This window comes from Felis catus, chromosome B3, assembly GCF_018350175.1.
Source record: "Felis catus isolate Fca126 chromosome B3, F.catus_Fca126_mat1.0, whole genome shotgun sequence".
NCBI lineage: Eukaryota > Metazoa > Chordata > Mammalia > Carnivora > Felidae > Felis > Felis catus.
In genome coordinates, this window is record NC_058373.1 from 79,722,999 (window position 1) to 79,742,797 (window position 19,799).

The following is a 19,799-nucleotide window of genomic DNA, read 5'->3' on the forward strand; positions in this document are numbered from 1 at the left end:
ATAACTTATTTGTAGTTTAGGGATATGCCATAGAATAGCCATAATTCTAACATCAGTAAAAATACAATACAGTAATGCAAAATGGCAACATTAGCCTGAGATTTAAGCAACATGAGTATATATTAGTATTATTCAAAACTGTGAGGTTTTTTGGTTTGTTTGTTTGTTTTTTGGTATGTGGTCCCTTGAAGAGACACCTTTACATTTTATTGATTTCACACGCTTAGAACTATTTGTGAGAACAAGTACATATGCTAGAAAGTCATTTAGTGGGTTAAATGGTGGCCCTCAAAAAGATATGTCCACACCCCAGAACCTGTGAAGATAATCTTATTTGGAAAAGACGTTTGTGCAAATGTAAATAACCTGAGAATCTGAAGATTATCCATTTGGGTCCTGAATCCAACGAAAAGCAACTTCATCATGTTGATGGAGAAAAGACACAGGAAAGAGGAGAAAGCCATGTGACAATAGAAGCCAAGGAGTGTCTGGAGCCACAAGAAGCTAGAATCAGTGAGAAAGGATTCTCTCCTAGACACATTGAAAAGAGTATGGCCTTGCCAATACCTTGATTCCAGATTTTTGGCTGCCGAGATGTGAAAGAATACATTTTGTTGTTTTAGGCCACCAAGTCTGTGGGGATTTGTTATGGCAGCCCAAAGAAAATAATACAGTTACCCATTAACATTTTACTGCAGCATAGTTTTCTGATGAAAATGACATTAGTATTCAGAGTTATAAAAAAATGATTATGGAATAATTCTTTTCAGAGCTCACTTATGGGGGCAAAGAGACACATATACAATTAAGTCAGTGGTATAATATTGAATTAGCAGGATGATAGGAACACAGAGGGACAAGTCATAAATCTTGGCAAGACTATTCAGAAAAATGTCAAGTGATCTGCTGAGGCTGCAGTGTAAGACTGCACAATGGAGACAGACAAGACACAAGACTGTAAAAGACCACAGACATTGACTTTTAATGATTTTTGATTACTATTTTAAAAAGTTTCGGATTTTGTCCTGTAGGTTTCAGTTGGTTAACTTTAAGTGCCAACTCCAAGAGATAGATAGTTGCTAACTAGAATTTGATGTTTAGATGGGTTATAAAGCATATTTGGCTCATGTATTCATTCATCAAAAATTTATGGAGACCGTATGTGACCATGGTATGGTACGGATTTGGAATTTCATGGTTGGCAAGGAAGACACAAACCCTGACCTCGTTGAATATATAAACTAAAGGAAAAAAAGAACCTTGATTGATTAGCCATGGGCATATAGGGAGAGGATAGGCTTATAGTATATTTATTAACCATGATTCAGGAAATAGGGAGCTATTGAGGGTTTCAAGCTGAGCAGTGATCTGAATGTAACTACATTTCATGAGGATCACTCAGTTGTTATAAAGGATGAATTGGTCTGGAAAGAGACCCAAGACAAAGAAAACTATAAAGGACTACTGTAACAATCTTGGATGAAATTGTGAGAATCATAATTAAGAAAAAAAAACAGTGGGAATGGGGGAGGATGGCCTGACTGAAATTATACTCCAGAAGAAAAACTGACAAGGTCTAGTAATTAATTGGGTACAGGGAGTGAAGATGTTTTTGGAAGCCTTAGATCATATTTAGCTTAGATTATCACTGATCTATGTCAACTTTGGTTATAGAATGCACCATGACTATACCTATTACTAAGAAAGAAAAAAAACTCTATTAAACTATGGCATGCTTTCTTATCCCTTAGCATTTTTATTTGAGACAAACTGGAAAGGCTATTTTGAATTTAGATGGAAAAATTTTAAGTCATATTCCATTCTTCTGACAAGGAAAAAAAAAATAAATTGGCTAAAGCATTCCTAAAACACTTTTACATTCGGAATCTAATTCTTACAAGTCATTTTTCCACTCAAAACTGGATTATCAAAATCCATTTTTTTCCATACAGTATTGTCCCTCTGTGCCAACAAGAGTTCTCTCCACTATTGTTTGAGAGATTGTCTTTGAAGTTATAAGCTTTGATGCTGGCATTTGTTGATTTTACAAGAACATGTCAAAGGAAGGCTTTCAGACAGTGTCTAGGATTTATATGCCTTCAAGTGATCCTTAAAATTTTTCTTGAATAAAAGGTCAGAGAATTGCCATTGTCCAGCTATATAAACAAGAATAATTAAGACATTCATGCATGCATGAGCAATAAAAATTATATTACAACTGTGTCCTGGGTCAACAATAATTAGATGAAGTCATCAATTATGAGAAACATCCTGATTTCAGAGATGTTAAAATGAGGGCAGAAAGTGTACTTCAGCATTGATGAAATATGGGAATGATGACATTAAGTAAGATAGGCAGCACAAGGATGATAAAGATCTAAATTAAATTAAATTAAATTTTATTGTCATCTCACTAGAAACACAAATGTCATGCATAACTCTCAGAAAATTATAGACAAATGAGCGATGGGGGACATTTTGAACATATGCTTCCTTTAACTACGGGCTAAAATATTTTAGTAAGACTCCTGGGTAAATATGGTAGTAATTAAGTGTGTGTACTTTTGACTGAAATGTGTACGGAGGCTCTCTGTGTTTCCTTCCTTAGGTACTTTCCCAGGGATTGTGATGTGTACTTTCTCGGACAGATCTCACTTGGGTCAGGCAGCAGAACCCACGGAAACACCCCCAGCTGCTTCTGTAAAGTACTGAATCGCAAGAAAACAGCAAATCTCAAAGGTTCATTCACCTGACTACGCTTGACACCTAAAGAACTTCTGTTTCTTACAAACCATTAAGCTTATTAGAGTCTGTACTAAAGAGTACCTTAAAAACAAAATATAAAGAAGAATTGCATTTGAAGAATTTCAGGTTGACAGTTTAACCAGGGTTAGAGGAAACCCGGCAGTAAAGTAGAAATTTAAACTGTTCTCATTTTCTATTACTTTTCAGTTGGGTTAGTTGTTTTGCAACTATTAGTTTCATTTTGAACTCATGTATTTCAACTATAGTTTGTGGGGGGTTTTTTGTTTGTTTTTATAGCAGTGAATGGAAAGTAGTTATTTTTAACTCCAACTGACACCTTGAAAACATAGTGAAACAGATTGCCTTTCAGAAAAAAAAATGAATTAAATAAAAATGAACCTATATGATTAGTGGGAGGGGATGCACACATTGGAGTTAGGCGAACTCCAAAGAACACCAACACAACCTCCTTGCTGTGTGAATTTGGCAAAATATTTTACCTCCTTGAGCAAAATAGATATTTTGGCAAAATAGATATGCCAACGTTTTGTTTGTAATGATTAAATATGATAAATAATATAAGATTCTTAGCACACAGTAGATGATCAGTAAGTAGTAACTACCATTATTACATTGTCACCATAGTTTAGCATCACATAGTATCTATCAGCAGTTAGAGGATTTCTTCAGTATACATGTGGAATCTTCAGCTATGGGGTCTGGAAAGGCAACAGCAAGCCAGTTTAGACAAGGTCTGTGGGCTCTGTTATTACATCAAAACCCACGAAGCAGTCATTTTTGTATGTCAAAAATGGTGTAATCCCCAACAATTTCATAAGGTCATCTAGCATTATGAGACATTTTTCATGTGTCAGTTTGTTACAGGCCATTTGCTTTTTTCATTACTTGTCTTTAAAATTGACATGACAAATCCATCCTTACTGGGATAAGAAGTCAATCTGGATAGTAATGATCTTTTTAGTGCTTTATGTTTCCAGTGGTGTTTTACTTTTTGACTATTAAGTAGCTTGAGAAGTTGCTACAGCAAATTAGAAAACTTAGAAAACAAACAGGAAAAAGCACAAGAAATAACAATTGATAAACAAAATGTGTAACATATTTCCTTCTTTATTTGTATCACTAGATCAGGCCTTGTGGTTATTTGTGATGACTGAGAAACAGTGTAAAGATGCCCCCCTCTACTCCCCTGACCGTGTCTGAAATCCCACCCTTTCCTGTGTGTTGAATACATCTTAATTTATTAAATGGCTTAGAAGCTGAGACTCTTTGAAGGGAGAGAGGTGTTAAGTAGGGGAGACGCTGAAAGATCCCCCAAGGCAAAATGTGACACCTGCTGATCATCTCATACACTGCATTGCATATTCTCCCACATCATCGTGTGATATTTGTATCCCAAAGCCAGATGTGAACACGCCTGCAACATGTACGTTATGGTCTGTTTATCGTTCCTGGCAACTATTAGGTGTCCTAATCCTACTTACTAAAATTACACTGATATTTTGCAGAGTTACATGGCACTCACAGATAAAAATTAATTTGACCTTAGGTGCCATCAGATTGGTCCTCCGAACAAGAACTCCTTTCCCTGAGAAGAGTTTTGTGCATTTTGATGAGGACAAGGAGTAAAGGGCAAGTGATTGAAAAGTGTGTTTTTTCTACAAAATTTTACTTCCATTTGACCCCAGAGGTTCAGGAAATGAAAACAAATTAATTGTTGACTTAAAGTTTTTCCTACCAACTTGCACTTCAGATGCCTCAACTCCAGTTTAGGTAAATTAAACAAAGACAAATTAAAGGGAGACTTTATACTGATGAACTCTCCCCTTTCAGGAATTCAATCATTAATAAATAATCACTTTTAATTCCATGTATACCCAGGCTAGGCTAGACCACAATTGATTCTTAGTAGGAGAGTATTTGATGGTAAGAAGTGATCTCGTATGTATTTTTATAGAAAAATAGATATGAAAAGGTGTGTGTGTGTGTGTGTGTGTGTGTGTGTGTGTGTGTGTGTGTGTGTTGGGAAAGACTGACTATACAAGAAAAATATTTTAATCTTTAAAAATTAGTGTGTTTCACAGAAAGGTCAAAAAACTAATGGGAAGTAAACAGAAATGTGAATAAGTTTGTAAAATTGAAATTCAGAATACAATCAAATAGACATTTTTGATGACAGATATACTTATTTTTTTAATAACATATTTACTTCTGGAAATAAAAGTTACCTTTTTTTTTTCAATAAAACCTGTTTATCTTGTTCTAGTTCTACAGCAGCCAATGGCTCAGAAAGAAATACTTTTTCCAGTATGTTTTGTTCTGGAAAACAGGGTCATTTAAACACTTGATAACCCACTGAAGACTTAAAACATTTGTAGCCTATATTCAGATGAAAGGACTTTCAACCTTTTGATATTTACTACCATTTCAGCTGTGAAGAGAAAAATACTTGCCTAATTAATTTTTTTCAAGAAATATGAATGTTACTTAACCACTGGGTTAGAATGAACTTGCATATTTTCCCTGTATTCTGTAAACCCCCCACCCCTGCTGCTGACTGTGTACAAACAATCAGCCATTTCTCCAAAGTTGTTCAGCAATACACCAGTCCTCTACACCATGCTGTGGAGGGAAAAAAAGATTAGGTGGTTAAACGTGCATTATATTCTCTTTCTCAGCTTTTCATTTCAAGAAGCAGTACAGTAAAAAAAAAAACCTCATAGTTTGTTTAATATGATGTCTCCCAAATGTCTTTGACCATGAATTTTTTTTTTAAAGACATATTCTGTCTTCATACAACTTTCTACTTTTCTTCCTCTTAACAGTGTTTGTTCTTTTTCTGATGGGGCAGAAAATAAAAGGAAAATACTAATATCTGCTTAATAAGCTGTCTTAGAAAATGGCTGTAACTTCTATTCCAGAGTGTTCTGATCATCTTGATATAAAAGAGGTGATGGCTCCAGTAGGTCCCTCCATTGAGGAACTCTTCCAGCAGCCCCTGGTGTTGGTGGCCCATGTGAGACTCAGCTATACCTTCATGCTGACTGGTGCAACACCTTATTGTATTCCTCTGAAGCATATGCTTCTCTGTGCTATGTTGTGACAGCCCCCTGCAAAGTAGAGCCCCAATCTCACTTATGTACCGAGGCCAACTCCAGAGTTTCAATCTTCCATGGAAGCCGGCAACTTGGAGAAGGGGTGTCCTGGCCCATTTCACCTGATTCTGCTCAATGTTACCTCTGGGTGTGCCTTTGGGAAGATGGCTGTGTCCCCTATCCAGCTTTCTCTGAACTTAGACTGTGACCTTTTTTTTTTAATGTTTACTTATTTTTGAGAGAGAGAGACAGACAGACAGACAGAACATGAACGGGGGATGGGCAGAGAGAGAGGGAGACACAGAATCCGAAGTAGGCTCCAGGCTCTGAGTTGTCACAGCAGAGCCTGACACAGGGCTCGAACTCATGAACCATGAGATCATGACCTGACCTGAAGTTGACACTTAACCAACTGAGCCATCCAGGCGCCCCTAGGCTGTAATCTTTTGGTGTCTTTGTCTCTCTGCTGTGAACCCCGGACCAATTCGAGCACTGACCAACTAATGATTCCTTTGCTTCATGAACAATAGAAATAACCACTGTTTGGACAACATTCCACAGAATTGTTTATCAGAAGAACTCCCAATTGTACCCTAAAAACACACTTTAGAAACTATTGCATTAGTCTTCTTAGGTTTGGTAGAAAAGAATGCAATAGTTACTGCACTTTAGACCACAAAGTCAGAAGTCCAAAAAATAAAACTTCTCTTTCAAAGCACCGCCATAATGGACTGTTTCTGGAAATCTTGGTATCATTCTCATCAACCCTCTCCAGGATTGCATTACGACCCAGAGAGGTGATGTGGTAATAAGACAGAGGAGAAGAACACACAGGTGACTGCTAAGATGTTCACTGATCCAGTCACTAAGGCCTTGGGGTCCAGGAAACCCCTTCAGCTTCTGTGACACTCATGGGAGCTGAAACTCCTTATGGGAGGTGGCCCTGGGTCCTGTCTGTCTGCAGACACACTCTCAGAAAGCCAGTCAAAGTCCTCCCACTGCTTTGATCCAAGGTAATTTTTTTCTAAGCCCTGGCCTTTTTTTTTCCTCCCATGTTTCTGTCCTAGCTAATTAATCTACTCCCTAAAACCTCTCACATCCCTTCCCAGGGGCTATAAAGATTATATTTTATCTGTCTTAATGGGGGTAGTGGAAAGGAGGAACTACTAGGATAGGAAATATAAGTAAATGTCAGAAAAAATATCGTCCTGAAATGTTTTTCTAGAAATGCTTATCTTTTCTGAAAAGAAATTTTACGTTTCATCTAGATATCACTTCCATCTCTATCTCAAGAGTGTGTGACTTATGTCTTTGTCCAAAAGGGGGTTTTGAGAGCTGTAACTCCTACTCTGATAGCACTGGCTGGCTGTGTGGTGACCTTTCCCTTTGCATGGAGTAGGGGAACGTTATTATAGAACAAATAACTCATCTCCCTTATTTGTGGGTCATTACATGTTCCCTCAGGAGGGTCTCAGTCCTGTTCTCCAGGAAGCTCAGCTAGAGGTTGGAGTAAAATGTTCCTTGTCTGGGATAAGCCTCCATTAGGCCTCACATAATTGGTAGGGGAGGGGCATGGGAGGGGAGGACCAATGTGCAGTTCTTCAACCTGACCCCACCCATGACCTTGTCATCCTCTACATCAGACACCTGATATAAAAAAGCGAAGAGATCCAGGTCAGCCTGGACTTTGTGGAATTAATGGGGCTCCACTCTCTAATTCTACTCTGGTTTCTGTGGGCCCCCAAAAGCCACTTGTATCAGCAGATTAGAAATTGTAGCTATTGGAGTCTATCCACCAACCAACACCCCCTACGTGGCCATTGTAGTCCTCTAGATAAAAATATCATCTCTGCAATCTTTTGAAGAAGGCTGTTTACCATTAAAAAAGTCTATTTACTCCATAACCAGGACAAAAGAGGAGTACTTGCACTTTCCTAAATCCTAAAATCACCATCCCATTAGGACGAGCAGTATTTTTATTAGGAACTCTCCCCTTGGTCCTAGTGTCTCCATTTGAGCCCAGGACACGACAAAGGAAGCAACTTTAGTGTTTGCCCATTTGGGGACACTCATGGGTCTCTTTGCCCTGGACCAGTTTTGGAGGGTCTGTGGCTGGCTTCCCATAAAGCCAGAAAAATGCCAGTCCAGGCTTTTAACTAGGTAGGAGCCCATCTAAGTAAGTGGTAGAGCCTGAACTAAAACCTCTGGAATCATGTTCCTCTCATTTTTTAAAATATGCAGACTTGGGGCGCCTGGGTGGCTCAGTCGGTTAAGCGTCCGACTTCGGCTCTGGTCACGATCTCGCGGTCTGTGGGTTCGAGCCCCGCGTTGGGCTCTGTGCTGACAGCTCAGAGTCTGGAGCCTGTTTCAGATTCTGTGTCTCCCTCTTTCTCTGACCCTCCCCTGTTCGTGCTCTCTCTCCCTCTGTCTCAAAAATAAAATAAACACTAAAAAAAATATATTCAGACTTGAAAATTAGGCTTTAAAAATCATCATTAATGCTTTCCTTTTTAAATATTTTCTTGGGAATCTGAGAATTTAATTTGATGGCAAATTTATAAGGCTCTATTTTCCTTTCTTCTTTTTCTATGCCTGTCATCCTGCGTGTGTCCAGAGTTACAGGGCATTTTGTAGTGCTCTCTGTGGCCAGTCTCATCACGGTCCACTGACATTTCCGGAATCAGCAATGACTGATAAGATCAAATAACGTGGTGGTAGAGGGCATAAGCTCTGGAGTCAAACTGATTGAATTTGAATCTCGGCTCTGCCAATTATTAGAAGTGTGATCTTTTACAGGAAAATTAAATTCCCCAATTACTTCTTTTTAATTTAAGCTTTTTGTTTTCTTAATCTAAAGCAGCTATACCCATAAGGTAAAAGTAAGAAAAATAAGACACTAAGAATTTAAGTCACTGATACATTTATAATAACATTAAAAATAAAATACCTAGCAATAAATCTAATGATACACAAGACCTCCATATGCATAAAATTATAAAGCACTATTGAGAGAAATGGAATAACTAAATAAATGAGGTGATACACAATGTTCATACATTTTATTTAAAAATTAGTCTCTAAGTGTCTATAAATGAAATTCCAAGCTAAGTAACAGCACATTTTGTTTTTTGTGGAAGTCAAGAAGATAATCCTAAATTCACATAGCAATGTAAAAGACTAAGGATAGTGGGTCCACCTTTAAGAAGCAGAAAAAAAAAATTAGAGAACATTGTGACATTGTTACAAGGGTAGGCTAATAGACTAGTAGAACAGAGTAGAGAATCCAGAAATAGACCAATACATATGAGAACAAAAGAAGCCCTGAAAAGCAATGGGTATAGAGTAACTTTTCCAATAAATTATACTGAATCAAATAACTATTAATTTAGAAAAAAATGTGAAATAAAAGCTACCTCAAATCATATACAAAGTTCAGGGGCTACAAGTTAAATATGAAAGAAAAAATAATAACATTTCTAGAAGATAATAAAGGAATATTTCTTCATAACAGGAAAAAAATCTTAAGTGGAGCACACTAAGTATTAAACAGAAAGGAAATATTATCAAACTATTTTACACTAAAATTAAGCCCCCTATAAACAAAACCATTAAGAGAAGGATATGACAGGTCACAAGGTAGAAAATATTTGCAACACCTTTAACTGGTAAAGACCTTGTATCCAGAATATACAAGGAACTCCCATAAATCAGTAAGCAAATGGCAGACAATACAATAAAAAATGGGCAAGAAGTTTGATATTTGACCAGAAAAGACAGTCATATAAATATCTAAGAAGGTCCTCAAACCTTAGTCTTCGGGAAAATACATATTAAAATCTTAGTGAGATAAACTGTACTTGGCCTTTGTGTGTAATACTTTTTATATAATGCTAGATTTTATTTGCTAATATTGTGGATTTTTATGTTTACATTGATGAGAGATATTGGTCTGTATTTTTCTCTTTCTTGGAACTGTCTTTCTCTAGTTTTGATATCATGGCAATACTTTTCATTAAATAAATTGGGAAATGCCCCCTCCCTTTCTAATTTCTGTAAGATTTCATGTAGAACTGATGTTAACTCATTAAGCATTTGGCAGCACTCTCCAGTGATACTATATGGGCCTGGAGATTTCTTTTTTGGTAGTTTTTAAATTAGTAATTTAATCTCCTTAATAGTTATATATCTATTCAAATTATCTATTTCATATTAGGTGACTTGTGGTAGTTTGTGTTTTTCAGTTCAGTGTTCCATTTTATCTACGTTGTCAAATTTGTGTGTGTAGGGTTTTACTTAGTAAGCCTTTATAATCCTTTCGGTGTCTTCAGGATATGTAGTGATATCCCGTTTCATTCCACATATTGGTGATTTGTGTCTTCTCTCTTTGTCAGTATTGCTAGGGATTTGTCACTTTCACTGTTATTTTCAAAGAACCAGGTCTTTGTTCCATTGACTTATTCTACGTTTCTGTTTTAAATGTTACTGATTTCTGTTCTTATCTTTATTATTTTCTTCTTTCTGATTACTTTGGGTTTATTTTACTCTACTTTTTCTGGGTTCTTGAGATGAGAGCTCTAAAATTCTTTAAACTTAACTATACATTTGAAAATTTTGGGGGGGTGCCTGAGTGGCTCCGTCAGTTAAGCATCCGACCTCAGCTGAGGTCATGATCTCATGGTTCATGAGTTCAAGCCCTGCATCGAGCCCTGTGTCTGACTCTGTGCTGACAGCTCAGAGCCTGGAGCCTGCTTCGGACTCTGTGTCTCCCTCTCTTTCTGTCCCTCCCCCCGCCCCCACCCATGCTCTGTCTCTAACTCTCTCTCAAAAATAAACGTTAAAAAAAAAAAAAGAAAAAATGTTCATAATAAAATGTTGAGAGGGAAAAGACATAACTCAGACACAAGCCCTTTGACTTCTTTCCTGACCTTCATGCTCATCTCCACTCTAGTATAAATGTTATTATACATATTTTCATCATTGCATTTTGGTTAACTTTTGCATTTGTCTTCTCCATTAAACTTCGAGCTTTTTTATGGATGGACACTATGCAATTCACCTGTGTATCCTAAATACTGGTCTAGGTACTTCCTCAACTTTATAAAGATTGTCTACAAATACCCCACAGAAAAAATTACAGTTATTGAAGCAAGACCGAAAAACTGAATGCTTTCACCTTATGACTGGGAACAAGGCAAAAACGCATGCCTCACTGTTCTTACTCAAAACAGTACTGGGAGATTTAGCACATGCACTAAGTCAAGAAAAGGAAAGTAAATGTATACAGATGAAAAAGAAAGATATAAAATTTCCCTTTTGCAGATGACATGATTGTCTACACAGAAAAGTCTCAAGGAATCTACAAAAACTTTCCTGGAACTAATAAGTGAGTTCATCAAGATTAAAGGATCACAAAACAATCATATAAAAACCAGCTGTATTTCCACACACCAGCTATGAACATGTGAATACCGAAATTAAAAATGTAATGCCATTTACAATCACTAAAAAAAAGGAAATACTTAGATATAAATATAAAGAAGTAGAGGGTTTATATGCTAAAAATTACATAATGCTGATGAAAGAAACCAAAGACAATCCAAATTAATGAAGAGATATGTCTTTTTCATGGATTAGGAGACTCAATATAGTAAATATATAATTCTTTCCAAATTTATATACAGGTTTAACACAAATTGCTATCAAAATCTCTATATTTTTTATTTAAAAAATTATTCTAAAAATATGGAAAGGCAAAGGAGCTAGAGTAGTTGAAACAATTATGAAAACTAAGAATATTGTGGGAGCAATGAGTCTATCCAATTTCAAGATTTATTACATAGTTATAATAGTCAAAAATGTGTAATAGTGTACAGCTGCCAACAGACACATGAAAAGATGCGCAACATCACTCATAATCAGGAAAATGAAAATCAAAACCACAATGAGATATCAACTCACAACTGTTAGAATGGCTAAAATCGGAGGTGCCTGGGTGTCTCAGTCCGTTAGGCATCCGACTTTGGCTTAGGTCATGATCTCACTGCCCGTGAGTTCGAGGCTTACATTGGGCTCTGTGCTGACAGCTCAGAGCCTATAGTCTGTTTCAGATTCTGTCTCCAACTCTCTGTCCCTCCCCTGTTCACACACACACACACACTCTCTCTCTCAAATATAAAATAAAACATAAATAAAAGAATGGTTAAGTAAAAAAAAAACACAAGAAACAACAAGTGTTGGAAAGGATGTGGAGAAAAAGGAACCATTTTACACTATTGGTGGGTACATAAACTGGTGCAGCCACTGTGAAAAACAGTATGAAGTTTCCTCAAAAAATTAAAAATAGAATTAGCATATGATCCCATAATTCCACTACTGGGTATTTACCCAAAGAATATGAAAACACCACTTCAAACAGATATATGCACACCATGTCTATTGCAGCATTATTTACAATACCTAAATTATGAAAGTAACCCGTGTCCATCCATAATTGTATGGATAAGGAAGATGTGCATATATACATCTAAGTATATATGCAACAGAATATTACTCAGCCATAAAAAAGAATAAAATCTTGCTATATGTAACAACATGGGTGAATCTAGAGGGTATAATGCTAAGTGAAATAAGTCAGTCAGAGAAAGATAAATACCATATGATTTCACTCATATGTGGAATTTAAGAACAAAGAAAAAAAAAGACAAAACAAGAAACAGAGTCTCAGCTATAGAGAACAAACTGACGGTTGCCAGAGGGAAAGTGGGAGGGGGAATGGGTGATGTGGACATTTAAGAGTGGACTTGCCATGGTGAGCACTGAGTAATGTATAGAATTGCTGACTTACTATATTGTACACATGAAACTAATATAACACTGTATGTTAACTATACTACAGTTAAAATTTTCAAAATAAATCTACAGATAAAAGGAATAAATCAGTATATATTAAAAAAATATTGGCAGAAATAGACATATAGATCAATAGAACAGAATGAAGAATCCAGAAATTGAATCCTACCTATTTGTCTGACTGATTTTTGATAAAGGTGAAAAAGCATTTCAATGGAGAAAAGGAACCTTTTAGCAAACAGTGATGAAGCAATTGGAGATCCTTTCTCAGATTAAAAAAAAAAAACCTTCTATCTAAATATTATACTTATATAAAAATTAACTCATAATTGATGATGGACTTACTATAAAACCTTTACAAAAATAACTAGGAGAATAATTAATTAATTAACTAATTACAAGAATTAGTTACAAGAAAATATTACAAGAACACAAGATTACAGGAACTAGTTACAAGAAAATAACAAGAAATACAAGAAATACAAGAAATACAAGAAAATCTTTGGGATCTAGGACTAGCCAAAGAATTCTTAGATCTGATTGAAAATGTGCAAGGAAGAATTGATAAATTTAAACTCCATCAAAATTTAACACTTTTTCTTTGCAAAAAATTGTGTTAAAGGGCAAAAAGGCTACAGGCACCCAGGCTACTTGCTAATGGGGGCAAGTGCTTGGCATTACCTACTAAAGTTGAACATATATGTACCATATGGCCAGCAATTTCACTTTTAGATTTATATTCCACAGAAATGTTTACAAATGTGCTCCAAAAGACAGACATTTTTCTTAATTGTCTCAAACTAGAAACAACCGTAATGTTCTTTAATGGTAGAATGAATAAATAATGGTATATTGATACAAGAAAATATTATACCACAATGAAAATTAACAAAATAAACAGCATCAGTGAGTCTTGCAAACATAACATTTATTGAAAAATCCAAATATATAAAACAGTATATGCTGTATGATTCCACTTCTATAAGTCTCAAAAATGGGCAGAACTAACTTGTGATGTTAGAAGTCTGTATAGTAGTTACCTTTGGGAAGGATTTAAAAAGTGGCATAAGGGGGACTTCTGGAGTTCTTAACTAGGGTGTATGTGCTTTGTCATGATTCATCAGGCTAAAAACTATGACTTGATACGAATAATAGGTGTACTTTTATGTATGTACATTATACAACTGAAAAGGAGTTATGTGTTTTTTTTTTAATGATAAAACCTTCAGGAAAAAGTGGCAAATCCATTCTCTATGACAGACTTTAAGATACCTCTACCAATAATTGATAGACCAAGTGGGAAAAAAATGTTGACAATATAGAAAATTTTGACAATGCAATTAACCTTACCCAACAATTGGAGCACACAGAAATGTTTATGAAATGTAACCAGATACAGCGTCTTAACATTTTATCTGTACTCTAAATCCTTTCCCCTCTCTGGGGGTCAACATTTTGGTTTACCAAAACTGGACATAGGCATTTATTTCTTTTTTCTACCCTACAGCATATCCTCTGCATTAGTGAGCTCAAAACCAATTGCTTGAGTTGTGGAATAGAAAATCCTACATAGAAAACAATTTTAAGCTAGGATTTCAAAATATTTATTAAACACTTACCTTGTACCAAGCACTGTGGTTACTTGTAGAGATACAGAGATGCAGGGATACAGGGATATAGGATTCCTGGCTTTGAGAGATTCACAATCCAACAGAGGAGACTGATATATAAAACAATGATATCCATTGGCGTGCTGGAGCTGGATGATAACAGTTCATGAGAGACAATTGTCAAGCATTTAGGAATTTTTGCCAACCAGTTGTTAAACCATTGATAGCTTAAAATTGGCTGAGGTGAGAGTATTTACACCATTGAAACCAACAAATGCTGCTAATCAGTGCCCCCCCACACCCTCCAAGGAGCTTATTTACTAGCATAGTACTAATTGTATCATAAAACAACTTGATAAATATCTTATGATTCAAAGTGAACCATCTGTCGCGGGCACACAGAGAAGGCTCAACAAACCAGGAGAAGAAAGTTACAGGATATTCCACTAGATAGGTTCATTTTGACCTGTCTGCCAGAAAGTGGATAAAAGTTTGTCAGAATTATAAAGGTGGCCATGGCATTCCAACAGACAATGGTTGTATGTGAAAATCTGAGATATGAAAGAGTCGTAGATCAGGGACATGCCTGCATCACACAGTTGGGGTTTCACACTGGGTAAAAGCACTGTGTCTAAGGGGTTTTAATGCACATCTTTATTATTTTTCAGTTTTGAATGTGTTCATTAGAACCACTGAATCCACGAGTTTCTTTTCTAATCCCTACTACTTTAAGGGACATATATTTACATTTTTAAAAAGTTCCCTTGGGGCACCTGGGTGGCTCAGCTGGTTGAGTGTTCAACTTCAGCTCAGGTCATGATCTAACGGTTTATGAGTTCGGGTTAGTGAGGTCGAGCCCCGTGTCGAGCTCTGTGCTGACAGCTCAGAGCCTGGAGCCTGCTTCGGATTCTGTGTCTCCCTCTCTCTCTGCTCTTCCCCTGCTTGCACTCTGTCTCTCAAAAATAAATAAATATTAAAAAAAATTTTTTTAAATTGCCTTATGGTTTAATCTAGATAATTCTAATGTTTCATTTTGTAGTTAATATCATCTACATTTACTCCATCAGAATGTTTGCTGAATTCCCAGTTTAAATCTACAAGTACTTTCACTAAGGTATGATTTACATGTAATTATATCTAATAACTAATATTTAATAATGCTTATCCATTTGTTGTAACAAAATCCAATTGGGGTAGCAATTCAGTTTGTTTTAACTCTTGCTATTGACTACTGAGAAAATATACTAATATAAGTGCTTTTTCCTTGAGGAAGAAGTGTATTTCTCTAATTCCCAAAATGGTCCTGTGTGGGTTGGCAGAGCCCGGTCATGGAGAACAGAAGGGTCAGGGTACTAGTACACAGGGAATGGGAATAGAAGGACTTTCACCTTTGTGCCAATTTCTTGAAAATGAGGATATAGCGTTTTCTATTCAATCATTTCATTTATTTCCTAGTTCCTGGTTGCCTACTACGCACAAGTTAAATTGTGTAGAAATTATATGAAGCACATAACAGGAAATCAAGTAATGTATAATTGAATTAATTAATGAGTTCACACACACAAAAAAAAATATTAAAAGAAAACACTAAACCTTACCTTCCCAAGGATTCTGGAAAAAAGCACTTGTGATCACCAATCATTTAATCTCCAACAAATCCAGTGACACAAAATGATATGAACTTGTACAACCTGTATGAAACAAGGATGTTAAAATCACATTTAAGAATAAGTTTTGTTTTTACGTACCTTGTTAAGTTGATATTTTTATTTATGGTAGAACCACACTGTTTTTTATCGTACAAGCAGGAAACCATAGGCCCAAAGAAATATATTGGGTTACCCAAGATCACACAGCCTGTAACAGCAGAAAACAAGTAGATTTTTTTATGATTCCTATTCTTGCAATGATTCCTGAAGACTTGGACATTTTCCTCTTCGTGGCAATAGAGTGGATCTGTCTGAGGCCATCTTGCCTACTGAATTATAAATGATAATGTCAGATAAAATGTCTGATCAAATGATGCATAGTCAGAGGATGAAGGGAACCTTGCCACTAAGTTGGAGGCTTAGAATAGTTTACTGAATAAAAAAGGAGAATTCTCTTAAGTTATCTGGATATCATGCTCGTATTTTAGAAGAATGTTGAATATTGTGATGGTTAGTAAAATCTCCACTAAGGACAAGCAATGTGTTTGCAAACAATGGTAATGAGAACAGATAAAAGAGATTACTTAAACGCCTTTAAACACTACATCTATGTGATCTTTGTGCCCTAAATTTACCTTTAAAACTCATGCAATTGAATTAAAAGTTGTTTTACTATTACTTAGAACATTGGTATGTATTTTCACTATAGTAAAGTAACAATTTATTCTAAATTTGGGGGAATATTTATTTTAATTTGACACAGTTCTTGGAAGTAGTGTTTTATGACTATCTTTACCACTTGCTTTTTCTTAGGATAAAATGCCTGATTAGTTGCTTTGAATAGCTATGAAAGCTAAGCTCTTTTAGCTGATTAAAGAATTTTCTCATGTGGTAACGTTCTCACCATAAATCTGGGATTTTATGTTTTTTTACTAACAGTGCTTAAAGGCAAGAATTATTTGGTTGTGCTTTCACACCTAAAGGCATAAGGAGAATATAGAGAATCACAGACTTGGGAGCCAGGAGCCATGATGAGAGTAGTGCTATGGGTGTAGAGTTGAACCTAGATGAACTTGGGACTCCTGGTCTGGAATATAATATCAATACATTTATCAACTGACATTTAAAAAGACTATAATGGAATATTATGCAGTTATAACAAGGATGAGATCTTAGCATTTGTGACAACATGGATAGACCTAGAGGGTATGTTATGTTATGTGAAATAAGACAGAGAAAGACAAGTACTATATGATTTCACTCATATGTGGAGGCTAAAAAATAAAGCAAATAAAAAAAAAGAATCAGACCTATAAATACAGAGAACAAACTAATGGCTGCCAGAGGGGTGGGGGATGGGCAAAATGGGTGAGGGAAGTGGGAGATACAGGCTTACAGTTATGAAATGAGTAAGTCACAGGATTAAAAGGCATAGCATTGAGAATGTAGTCAAGGATATCATAGTATCATTGTATGGTGACAGATGGTAGTTACATTTGTGGTGAGCATACCATAACAAAGAGATACTGAATCACTATGTTGTATACCTGAAACTAATGTACCATTGTATGTCAACTATACTCAAAAAATTTTTTAATATTTTTGGAGAACTCTTTTTTTAACATTTTTAAAAAATTTAACCGTACTTAACATATTAGTTTTGGGTGTACAATATAATGATCCAACACTATACATTAGTCAGTGCTCATCACCACAAATGTACTCTTAAATTCCCTTCACCTATTTCACCCTTCCCCCACCCTCCTCCACTCTGCTAACCATCAGTTTGTTCTCTATATTTCAGTTGGGTTTTTTTGTCTTTATACATTTGTTTTTTAAATAATTTCTTTAAATTTCACATATGAATTAAATTGTATGGTATTTGTCTTTCTCTGTCTAACTTATGTCACTTAGTATTATACCTTCTAGATTCATCCATGTTGTTACAAATGGCAAGATTTCATTCTTTTTTTATGGCTAATATTCTCTTGCATATATATACCACATGTTCTTCATCCATTCATCTATGTTTGGACATTTTGGTATGCTTCCATAATTTGGCTATTGTAAATAATGCTGCAATAAATATACGGGTGCATGTATCTTTTCAAATTAGTATTTTCATATTCTTTGCATAAGTACCCACTAGTAGACTTATAAGATCATACGGTAATTTTATTGTTAATTTTTTGAGGGACCTCCATACTCTTTTCCAAAGTGGCTGCACCTGTTTGTATTCCCACCAACTATGAATGAGTGTTCCCTTTTCTTCACATCCTCACGGACACATGATTTCCTGTGTTTCTGATTCTAAACATTATTACAGGTATGAAGCGATATCTCATTGTGGCTTTTATTTGAATTTCCCTGATGATGAGTGATGTTGAGCATCTTTTCATGTGTCTGTTGGCCATCAGTAGGTCTTCTTTAGAAAAATGTCTATTCATGCCCTCTACCCATTTTTGATTTGCTTTTTGGTGTTGAGCTGTATAAGTTCTTTATATATTTTGGATATTAACCCCTTATTAGATATATCATTTGCAAATATCTTTTCCCACTCAGTAGACTGTCCGTTTGTGTTGTTGTTGGTTTCCTTCACCGTGGAAAAGCTTTTTATCTTGGTGTAGTGCCAATAGTTTAATGTTGTTTTTGTTTCCCTTGCCAAAGAAGACATCTAGAAAAATGTTTCTACAGCTGATTTCAAAGAGATTACTAACTACGTTTTCTTTCAGGAATTTTATGGTTTCAAGTCTCATATTTATATTTTTTAATCAATTTTGAGTTCATTTTAGTGTTATGGTGTAAGAAAGTGGTCTAGTTTCATTCTTTCGCATGTAGCTGTCCTGTTTTCCCAGCATCATTTGTTGATGAGACTGTCTTTTTCCTATTGTATATTCTTGCCTCCTTTTTCATAGATCAATTGACCATAAAATCACAGGTTTATTTCTGGGTTCTCTATTCTGTTTTATTGATCTGTGTGTCTGTTTTTGTGCCAGTACCATTCTGTCTTGATTACTACAGCTTTGTAGTATATCTTGAAATCTGGGATTGTGATATCTCCAGTTTTGTTCTTCTTTTTCAAGATTGCTTTGGCTATTGTCAGTCTTTTGTGTTTCCATACAAATTTTATGATTATTTGTTCTAGTTCCGTGACAAATGTTGTTGGCATTTTGATAGGAATTGTATTAAAACTGTAGATTGCTTTGGGTAATATGGGCATTTTAACAGTATTGTTTCTCCCAATCTAAAAGCATGGAATGCCTTTCCATTTCTTTGTGTCACCTTTAATCTCTTTCATCAACATTTTATGGTTTTGAGAGTATTAAGTCTTTCACCTCCATGGTGAAGTTTATTCTTAGGTGTTTTATTCTTTTTGATGCAACTGTAAATGAGATTGTTTCTATAATTTTTCCTCCCACTATTTCATTGTATTTCAAATTTCAACAGATTTTTGTGTATTAATTTTGTATCCTCAACTTTACTGAATCCATTTATCAGTTCTAGTAATTTTTTGCTGGAGTCTTGAGGGTTTTGTATATACAGTATCATGTCATCTGCAAATAGTGAAAGTTTTACCCCTTTCTTACCAATTTGGATGCCTTTTATTTCATTTTCTTGTCTGATTGCTGTGGCCAGGACTTCTAGTACTATGTTGAATAAAAGTGGTCAGTGTGGACATCCTTGTCTTGTTCCTGATGGTAGAGGAAAAGATCTCAGTTTTTCACCATTGACCATGATGTTAGCTGTGATATTTTTATATATGGCCTTTATTATGGTGAGATATTTTCCCTCTAAACCTACTTTGCAAGATTTTATCATGAATGGATGTTATA

General features: G+C 35.5%; 1 long non-coding RNA gene across 1 annotated transcript in view; it reads right to left on the reverse strand.

Annotated features, from left to right (window-relative positions):
* The window catches only part of LOC123386034, a 43,945-nt gene that overhangs the window by 18,344 nt on the left and 5,802 nt on the right, over window positions 1-19,799 (reverse strand). The window contains exons 2-3 of the long non-coding RNA XR_006599479.1: window positions 15,916-16,008; window positions 14,327-14,466 (exon numbers count right to left, since the gene is read on the reverse strand). This is a non-coding gene — a long non-coding RNA (uncharacterized LOC123386034). The remainder of the gene's footprint in view (window positions 1-14,326; window positions 14,467-15,915; window positions 16,009-19,799) is intronic.